Source organism: Dermacentor andersoni, chromosome 8 (assembly GCF_023375885.2).
Source record: "Dermacentor andersoni chromosome 8, qqDerAnde1_hic_scaffold, whole genome shotgun sequence".
NCBI classification, from domain to species: Eukaryota; Metazoa; Arthropoda; class Arachnida; order Ixodida; family Ixodidae; genus Dermacentor; species Dermacentor andersoni.
Window position 1 is genome coordinate 85846437 of NC_092821.1, and position 9245 is coordinate 85855681.

At 45.3% G+C, this 9245-nt stretch overlaps 1 pseudogene; it reads right to left on the minus strand.

Annotated features, from left to right (window-relative positions):
• Positions 1–355: 355 nt before the first annotated feature.
• Positions 356–1444, minus strand: LOC126528914 (uncharacterized; annotated as a pseudogene).
• Between the last annotated feature and the right edge of the window lie 7801 nt (positions 1445–9245).

Consider the following 9245-nt stretch of genomic DNA (forward strand, 5'->3'; position numbering starts at 1 on the left):
TTCACCCAGAATAAGGGGTAGGACGTTGTTCTTCAAAACTGCTGCCTCAACCACACCAGTGATAGGGCCAATAGTTATCTTAAGGAGGGCGGACCCAACTGGTAGCGCTGTACCACCTCCAACGACGGCAAGAGGGAAATTAGCCCATGGCAAGATCATTGCGGAAGGTAGGATGGCTTTAGAAAGCAATGTCACGTTCGAGCCTGAGTCCGGATATGCTACATGTTCTCCTACTCCTGCAATGGCCACCGTGAAAAATGGACATTGATGTTGGGAGCCTTCAAGTTTTTCAGTCATACTGTGAAAGGCCCGTGGCTGTTGGGCATCAGGGATGGTTGACGGTAGTGCCCTGTTGTTACGCGAGGGACATGCCGACGCCAAATGCCCTAACTCTTTGCACTTGTAACCGGTTGCTTGTGCGATGTCTTGGCCGTTCCGGAATGTGGGGCCCCATACTGTGCAGAAATGGCTTCGTATCTTCGTTCCTGTTGTTGCTTGGGATACTCGGAAATGCGCTGTCTTGGCTGTGCTGTAGTAGATGTTGGCGGAGCTCATGGCTGGAAGTTATGTTGACGACGTCCTGAATTGCCACTTTGAGATGAACGAGGGGTGGCTTCTGTGGAAGCAGCGGTTGCTTTACGCTTGCCCTATCATGGGCACGTTGAGTGCACTTGTCTAGGCTAGTACACATGGACATGAAGTCACGCACTGTTAACGGCCTATTAGCCGCGATGGTTGCAATGACATGTGTTTCTTGAAGACCTTGTAGTAGGTAATCAATCTTCTGGGCGTCGGTAAAGGTGACGGGGCACCTTTCAACCACACGCAGCTTTCCGTAAGCGTACTCTTGTAGGCTCTCGCCTGGGCCCTGTCTGATCTTTATGACACGTTCCTGCCATTCGATGAGGGTCAGCTCCAAGGAAAATGTTTCCTTCAGGGTGGCACTCCATGTTTCCCAGGTTGAATGGTGATTTCCAAAAGCGAGGTGCCAATTACGAGCTATGCCTTTCAGTTTACTTGCGGCAATCAGACGGGTAGTGGCGCCGTCCCATGCGGCAAGCTGCTGCACCCGGCGGACGTCATTGAGCCAGACATTAACATTTTGTGCTGGAGACTGATCAAAGTAAGCAATCGATGACGACAGGTCTGGCCGTGTGGTAACTGTAGTCGAGGGGCGTGGCAGCTGTTGAAACAGAAGTGCCAGACTTTCGGTCGTCGCGGTATCAAGGGTCAAACCTGAGTTGCCGGCGGTACCCGCCCTCTCCACGCTTGACCGTGGCGTTGCCTCACGACGTTGGTGAATGTCGGCTTCGAGGCGCTGAATGAGCTCTTCCTTAGAGCCGGTGCTCTCTAACTAGCGTCGGGCCAATTCATCGCGGATAAGGTCGACTCCGAGCCGCGACATGGTCGCTGAGTCAAGCTGCTCCCAAATAATTCCTGGCATGATGCACCGGAAAGCCAGGCTGGGCGCACGGGAGACTAGGCGAGTGAGCGCTAAGCCACAGGTTATGCGCGGGATTCAAGTTAGTTCCGGGCTAGTTGTGCACATTCACGGCACTCTTCAGCTGACGGCCGTGCTTTTCTTCTGATGCGGAGTGAACACAGACGAGTGGTAAAATGGCAGAAGTATCTTCAGGCGTGAGTCTTCGGCGGCATGAGGGCGCGAGTACAATGACGAATGCGGCTGAAGAGGCGTACTGACCGTCGTTCTTGCGCTGCCGTGGCTGAATGGCTTGGCAGAGGTTCGGGGTCGACTGCGCCAGATGTGAGGCTTGGGCTGAACGCAGGAAGACTCGCATAGTAGGGTAACAGTTTAATGCGGGTTAAGGTTACATTCAGTACACCGACTGATCACTCCAGCGGCAATGGCTTGACTGAGTCGCCCATCGCGGGCAAACAGCAAAAACAAGCGAGGCTCCCGGAAACGGAAGCAGGACAAGGTAGGTGACGATGTCGGTGCGGCTACTTGTTGCGCAGGTCACGTTGCACCATCTGTAGCAGCCCACACCAACTGGGCCAAGCACCATCACGTCACTCAGAATACCAAGCTCCATTAGAAGTGTAATTGGAATGTATTGTTACGGGAAGGAAGAAGCGTGCATCTATTCATAGATGGCTTTTGATGGCTGAGCCAACCAGCTTAGAGCAGCGATAATACAAAACTCTTCTTCGTCGTCTCCAAGCCCACCATCAGCATCCTCTTCTTCCCACATTACCGACTGTGACATCCACCCCGTCGGAAAAAGCACATTATTGGTGCGGCTCATCGGCCTGAGAAAGTTATGATTTGAGACAGCTGATGTGGATGATGTCAGAGAGAGGTTAATGTACGGTCTCATCCAGCGGCGACACTTCATATGTGACAGGGGTCACCTGGCGAAAGATGCGGTAAGGGCCATAGTATCGCGAGAAGAATTTCTCCGAAAGACTAACACGCCGAGTTGCATACCAAATTAGCACAAGAACACCTGATTCGTAGTCCACGTCGTGATGGCGCTGGTCGTAACGGCACGTCTGGCGTGACTGTGAAGCAGAAAGACGAATGCGGGCAATCTCGCTTGCTTCGGTCGCTGTGGCTATGACACCTCGAGTGTGCTCTGTTGGCGAATCGAGTGTGGTAGAAAAAGGAATCTCGAAAGGCAAAGTCGGCTCACGGTCGAAGAGGACATAGAGGGGTGAATAGCCAGCTTTGTCGTGGCGCGAAGAATTGTAGGCGAGGAATTGTTCGCGCTCAATTTCGTTTTATAGAGGGTCCGCGTTGGCCCCATCAACCCGGCCATGTGCGCAAGGAAAAAGTTGGGGCTTCTAACATTTGCCCATGCACAGATCCTAGTGCTATGAGCGTGTGGCGTGCAGGCGTCGAAGAGAACGGCGAACACACAGCGCGATACAAGCGAGGTAGCAATAGCGGGCGGTGAGCACAGATGACAGATGTGCCCACTGAAGGTTTGGCGTCCATTCCTCTCTCCGAGTTTAACAGCGCAAAGTGTTAACACAAACTAAAGCAGGTGCTTCAACCGCCTCAAGCTCCTTTGAACGCCGGAAACATGTCGTCGTGAGCATTACCAGTCAACGGAACGTTACAAAAGTAATTTTCGGCAGCTTCCGAAAACCTAAATACCTGAGCGACTAAAGAAACGTACGCCGACATGGACATGACTCTTAAACAATATAATATATTCCAATAAAAATAAAGGCGCCTTGTTTGCGGAACTTGCACTTAATCTCCCGCCTAAAATGCGCTGTAAATAAAGCACGAGACGTGCCAAAGTACGAGTGACTGACGTGAGCAGAAATACAGTAAGGCAGATTGCGCTCCGCAAAACATAGACAAATAGGCGCCACAAATTTCACGGCTGGTACTGACAAAAATAAGTACAAAGAACGGTAGAGGCTACGTTTCTAAAGGTCCACAATCAGAGAAGCTGCCCGCTCGCTCGGTCCGCTCGGTTGCCTACACTGTACCTTAATTTACACCCCTAAAAGTGAGAAAGGGTGTAAATGTGTCGATAACTGACGCCCTTTTGCATAACTCAGACCGGAAGGGGGTGGGTTATAGACATGTTTACACCCTTTTACATTTTTCAGGGTGTAAATTATTGTACAGTGTAGACTGCGGCGGCGCCCAAGCGATCAGGCGCCACTCTTTGCTTTGTCAGCTAGCCGCTGCGAGCGCGGCAGCGCTGCATCCCCTGGCGGCGTAAACTGCGGCGCTGCTACAACATAATAACAAAAGAAAAATGTTTAGTGTGGTTTCGCACTCGGCACCTGAAAGACAGGGAATGGTAGATAATGTACCTCAGAAAATACAAGATACTGCCACTTTCGCCATGGTAACTCCACCTTATAGAGTAAGTTGTAATAACTTAGGCCAAACTTCTTATTGCCTCATTCTTGGCACTTTGCGGAAGGTGCGTATACTACGTCGCCTCGCTTTAGCATCAGAAAATTAAGGTCAAGGGCACTTAGGTATTCCTACGTGGACGAATGCGAACGCATTGCGACGTCTTCCCTGCGATTACTCGTTTTAGGAAACGTGATTGTATTGTTTGCACGTTGCCTTGTATCATTTCACGGGCCCCGGTCTCAATAGCGTGCTTGCGTGGACGTCCAAAAAAGCCGGTCGCAGCTACTGATTGAGAAGTAGATGTCGAAGGTTCGTCCATCGGAGCGAACGATAGGACGCACGGAAATCGCCACACCGACTTGTAGTGCGCCAGTGCCGTTAGCGCCTTGCAGAGACAGGGGCAGTATGTTAACGCTGCCATGATGAGCGGCATCGGAACCGGCTGAGCAAGAAGCGCGAGCGCGCGAGCGCGCCAGCAGTGACACGAGCGCGTCTCTATGACCACGTGACTTTTTGTACCCTCACCAGCCAAGCCACCGATTTTTCGGCTTCATGTGGCATATAATGCTTTCGCATTGATAAAGTGTGACCGATGTGGAGATCGAACATTTCACGCCAAGAACAGAAGTTAACAAGTGCGTCACTACACAAGCTAGTAGTAGCTTTTTAAATTCTTAGCTATAAGTCTTGTGCGTCTATGTCAACCTTTTTAAGAACAAGCAGCAAAAATGCCCGTTGGCGGTATCACCTATACCTCCGTCTAAAGTCGAGGAATAATTTCGAAAATGGCTAGCTGATTTTATTCGACATTACCATTTATACGAAATGAGAATGCGGCCGAAATGATTCATCTCTTCATTCTTCTCAGTGTCAGCTTCAATATAGGAGGTTAGATATAAATATAAAACCTGTGACAAGGCGCCTTATGTTCTACAGAGAGAAGCTGGCTTCAGCGGAAAACCGTTACTGCGAGGCAGACTGAACTGCAATCTTTCTTGTGAGCATTCATGAGTAGTTCTATTCTCCTTGTATTCGAAATAATATGACTTGAGGGGTCTTTCCACGCACCGAAGTTTGACAATCAAAGTATTTCATATCGTATAGCCATACTATATTGTAACTATGTTGCATCACCACTATTATGTATTTGTATCACTCAATTAGGCGGATTTTAGGACTTAAAGTTAACTATAGTGTGCGGCGTATAAACTCGTGATACTGGACGCAATTTTTCAATTTATTTCTACTGCTTGGTCTGCAGGACTAACATTGTTCTTTTTTGAGGGCCACCCATGGTTCTATAGTGGCTCTGGTGTGGCGCTGCTAAGCACGAGGTTGCGGGATCCAATCCCGGCCATGGCGGCCGCATTCCGATTGGAATAAAATGCAAAAACACCCTTGTTATTAGATTTAGGCCGACGTTAAAGAACCCCAAGTGGTCAAAACTAATCCGGAATCCCCCACTACGGCGTGTCTCATGATCGTAGCGTGGTTTTGGCACGCAAAAGCCCATAGTTTTTTTTTCTTTTTTGAGCCAGTGCTGCATTTGTCACATTGTATTCTCTGGCATGACGTGTTTTTGAAGTCTGCGTCACAGCGCGATGACGCAATAATTACAACGTGCCCGCTTTTTTGTTGCGGATTAAAAACTAAGGAGAAAAGGCAAGATATATAGGTAACACCTGAATCAGCCAAACGAATGCACAGCTAAAAAATTAAAGCTACCCATCCGCCCGCCTAGCAAGCACACGCAATGCGCAGATACAGCGGCATACTGACTCTACATCAATAAAGCTTGGGAAAAAGGTTATTTGTATATGCACTTTGGTTATTCAAGGTATGTGCTAACACTGCACTTAAAAAAATCTTATCGTACGCGCGCACACGAACGTAAAATTACCCTATGTGTCCTAAAGCGAACAGCAAATCTAATTGGATTTCGGAATAACCTGAACTTTAAAAGAAATTAGTTAGAAATATACAAGCGCAAGCAAAACACAGACGTAAAAGGCACATTCGCACACACAGGCGCCCGTGTGTGTTTGTCTTCTTTCTGTCCATGCTTTCCTTGCGCTAGTACATTCCTTAAATATGCAGTATCAACGTGCCCAGACTGTTACACTAATGAAATTAGGTTGCTATCCACATCGAAGTCATCTATGTCTATTAAATCACATTTCTGTTTAGCGAGGAATGACAGGCATTTTGGTAAGAAAAACTCAGGCTTATGGGTGTGGCACAACTAATCGCGGATGCGGGTTCTCTAATAGTCATATTGCCGACAGTTAATAAAAAAATGGCAAGCAGAAGAATCTGGGGAGCCACAGTAGGGCAGTTTGGTTTGACTTCTTTCGGAAGCAGAGCAAAAAAAAATTCTTTAGGCCTTGCCCCATCGACACAGGTAAAGAAGGGAATTCAGTTCTAAGGTAAAATTAGGTTTAAAAAAAAACTTAACAGTGGTTTAGTCAATACGGTAATGACGTCTTGATTAGATGACTAAATCACATATCATCAGACAATGTTTTAGGCTGTTTACGTTCAAGCGATGTTTTTCCAGCGCATTAGACAATTATAACAGAGTAAACAGAAAGAGCAATGAACTAGCAAAACAACTTTATTTTCATAAGCAGCGGTATATAATTGCTCTACAGTGGCAAAACACGAACAGAAAACAGAAACGAGGCACCAAAAATTCGACTTCAATAAAAACAGTTGCGTATTTCACGACAGAAAATTTTCCTTCTTTCCTAGTCAAAAGCCAAACCACTCTGTCGCATTCGTGACCTAGTTTCAGATTTCTAGCGCTTTGATGATTTGTCTTCGAATTATATTTGTTGCTTTCGACATTTCAGGCGCTTGATCAAAAATAGCGAAGCAACCACAATCTTGTAAACGCAACCAAAGGCTTCCACTAAGAACGCTTTATCAATTTACTTATGGTATCAAAGATATTTATTTAGGCAGCGCACAGTTTCACCTACTCAGTGGCACTTTCACGATAAGCTAATACAGTAAACTACGCCTTCACCGCACAGTATAAACCTTCTGTTATGCTTTGTGGAGCAACTTTGTCTAGTGTCTTATCTACTTTTACCGGATTGCACATTCTTGCGAGTTCATCAAAGAAAAAAAAAACGCGACTTGCACAGCAACTGTTTTTGTTATGTGCAATAAATTATTACTTATCTAGAGTAGGTGCAGCTTTTTGTTGGAATTCAGCATCATTACCGCAACTTATCGTAGGAAATGCGTTCTTAGTACCCTGTTCTAGTTTTTCTCATCATCTGGAATTTCCACCTCCCGCCTTGCTCGTATTTTCACTCGATATCTATTCCAAGAGAACATGTAACATTACAATATAACGTGGTGCTAGGCTAGTTCATACATAGCCAAAACCCGAGCAAGGGAACATGACAAGACGAGTGGTGAGACTGAAGTCGACTCACAACTACTGCATTCCCCAGAGTTGCGCAGCTGTGATAGTTTAAGTTTGAGTTCATTTTGGAATTTCACATCAATCGTTCGGACGAGGAAAAAAACTGCATTAAAAACAGAATGAATAGCCCTACGTCCCTGGTTCGCTGTGGCAGCACGGCAGTAAAAAAGTACATTTTAATATCAATGTCAAATGATAATACAGATGAAATGCACAGAAAACAATTTTACAAAGAGAGAACTTAGCTAATGACATATTTAACACAGCATGGTTAAAACAAATATGTTAGAGAGTGCGCGAAAATTTTTCTAAGAAATTTCGAAATTATTAAATGTCTTCGGCAAGCAATACCTGAAAGTTTGAAAGCCATAGTTCATGCGCGGCGGTTGCACATACCATTGTTCCGAGTGTCGGTTTAGGCACGAAGTAGGATTTAGTTGCATGTTAGCTACACCGTGCATATAAGCGCGACTTTTTACAGCATCAGTTCTAAAGGAAAGTAATAAAGTGTATTCACATATCACGCCTAACTTAATTACAATATATTTCACCAATAATTATGAAGTGTGTGCATTAAATGGTAGGTTTGAAACAGAAGGTAGGGCCTTTTTTGGAGGATGAGGAGATCATTTATAGATTGCTTTGTTCCGTTACACCAAAATAAGTAACACTAATGTAGATGAGATGAGAGGAGTGCCTTAAATATCAAAAGTTTTTCAGGAACTGGCAACACACGCTGACATTTTCTCAGTGTGCCCAAGCCCTTGCAATGTTTGTTTTTTAAAAAGTCCGTGTGGTGACCAGCTTTATATAATTATTAAAAATACCATGTGATGATCTTGCAGACCTTTTTTCTTGATTGATTGAAAATAATTTTTAAGTGTACAGCTGCACATATTTTATAATGTCATGTTAGCTATATTCACGGGATGACGTATATTTGTTCCGAAAAAGAAGACAGTTGTATCGTCAGCATAGATTATGTATTGGGCTGAAGGCTCGACAATACCATTATTAAATATAACAAACAAAGGCGCTCCAAATATGATGCTTTGGGGAACTCCGTATTTAGCAAGTCGCACAGAAGACACAATTCTGCTTATCCATACGCGTTGATGTCTGTTGATGAGTCTAGTTTTCTGGCTGATAGGATATGATTAGGTTTGGTTATATCTCATGTGACCTCACCTTTGTATGATCCAGTTCGCATGCCTTCGGGTATATAGATGAAGGATCGAGAAAAATTAAAATCAATTGCGAGTGTTTGCTTTTCCGTGTCTTTTATTCTGTTATCCGTGTCCTATTTTTGCGCCTGAAATCATTTTAAGAAATGTATTCTTCACATTCTGTGGGAAAATACCAGTCTTTAAGGAAAGCTTCTAAATGTGTCACACGGGTAATTTTCTTATATGGTTTTACGTGCCAAAACCACTTTGTGATTATGATGCACGCCGTAGTGGAGGAATCTGGAAATTCAGATCACCTGGGGTTCTTTATCGTGCCCCTAAACCTATGTACACGGGTGCTTTCGCATTTCGCCCCCATCGAGATGCGGTCGCCGTGGCCGGGATTCGATCCCGCGACCTCGTGCTCAGCAGCCCAACACCATAGCCACTGAGCAACCACGGCGGGTTCACGACGGGCAAAGAATATTAATAACATATTTAATCGTCTCCATTTTTAGAAGATTGGCATCCTCGCTCTTACTCATCTTAATGTTTTTGAATACAGTAAATACTTTGTTTTCTTGGGCTGGGCGAATAAATATTGATCCTTTGAGTGGCACTGGTAAGTAATCAAAGGCGCCATCATGATGTGGGCTCTCAGTTGCAGATGTAAAGTATTAATTGAAATTGTCGGCTAACTCCTTCTCTGTGATAACTTGATTGTCAAATACAAATTCTTCTAAACTATTTATTATTCTGCTTGGAGATATGATGGAGTATAATTTATTCCACGTTT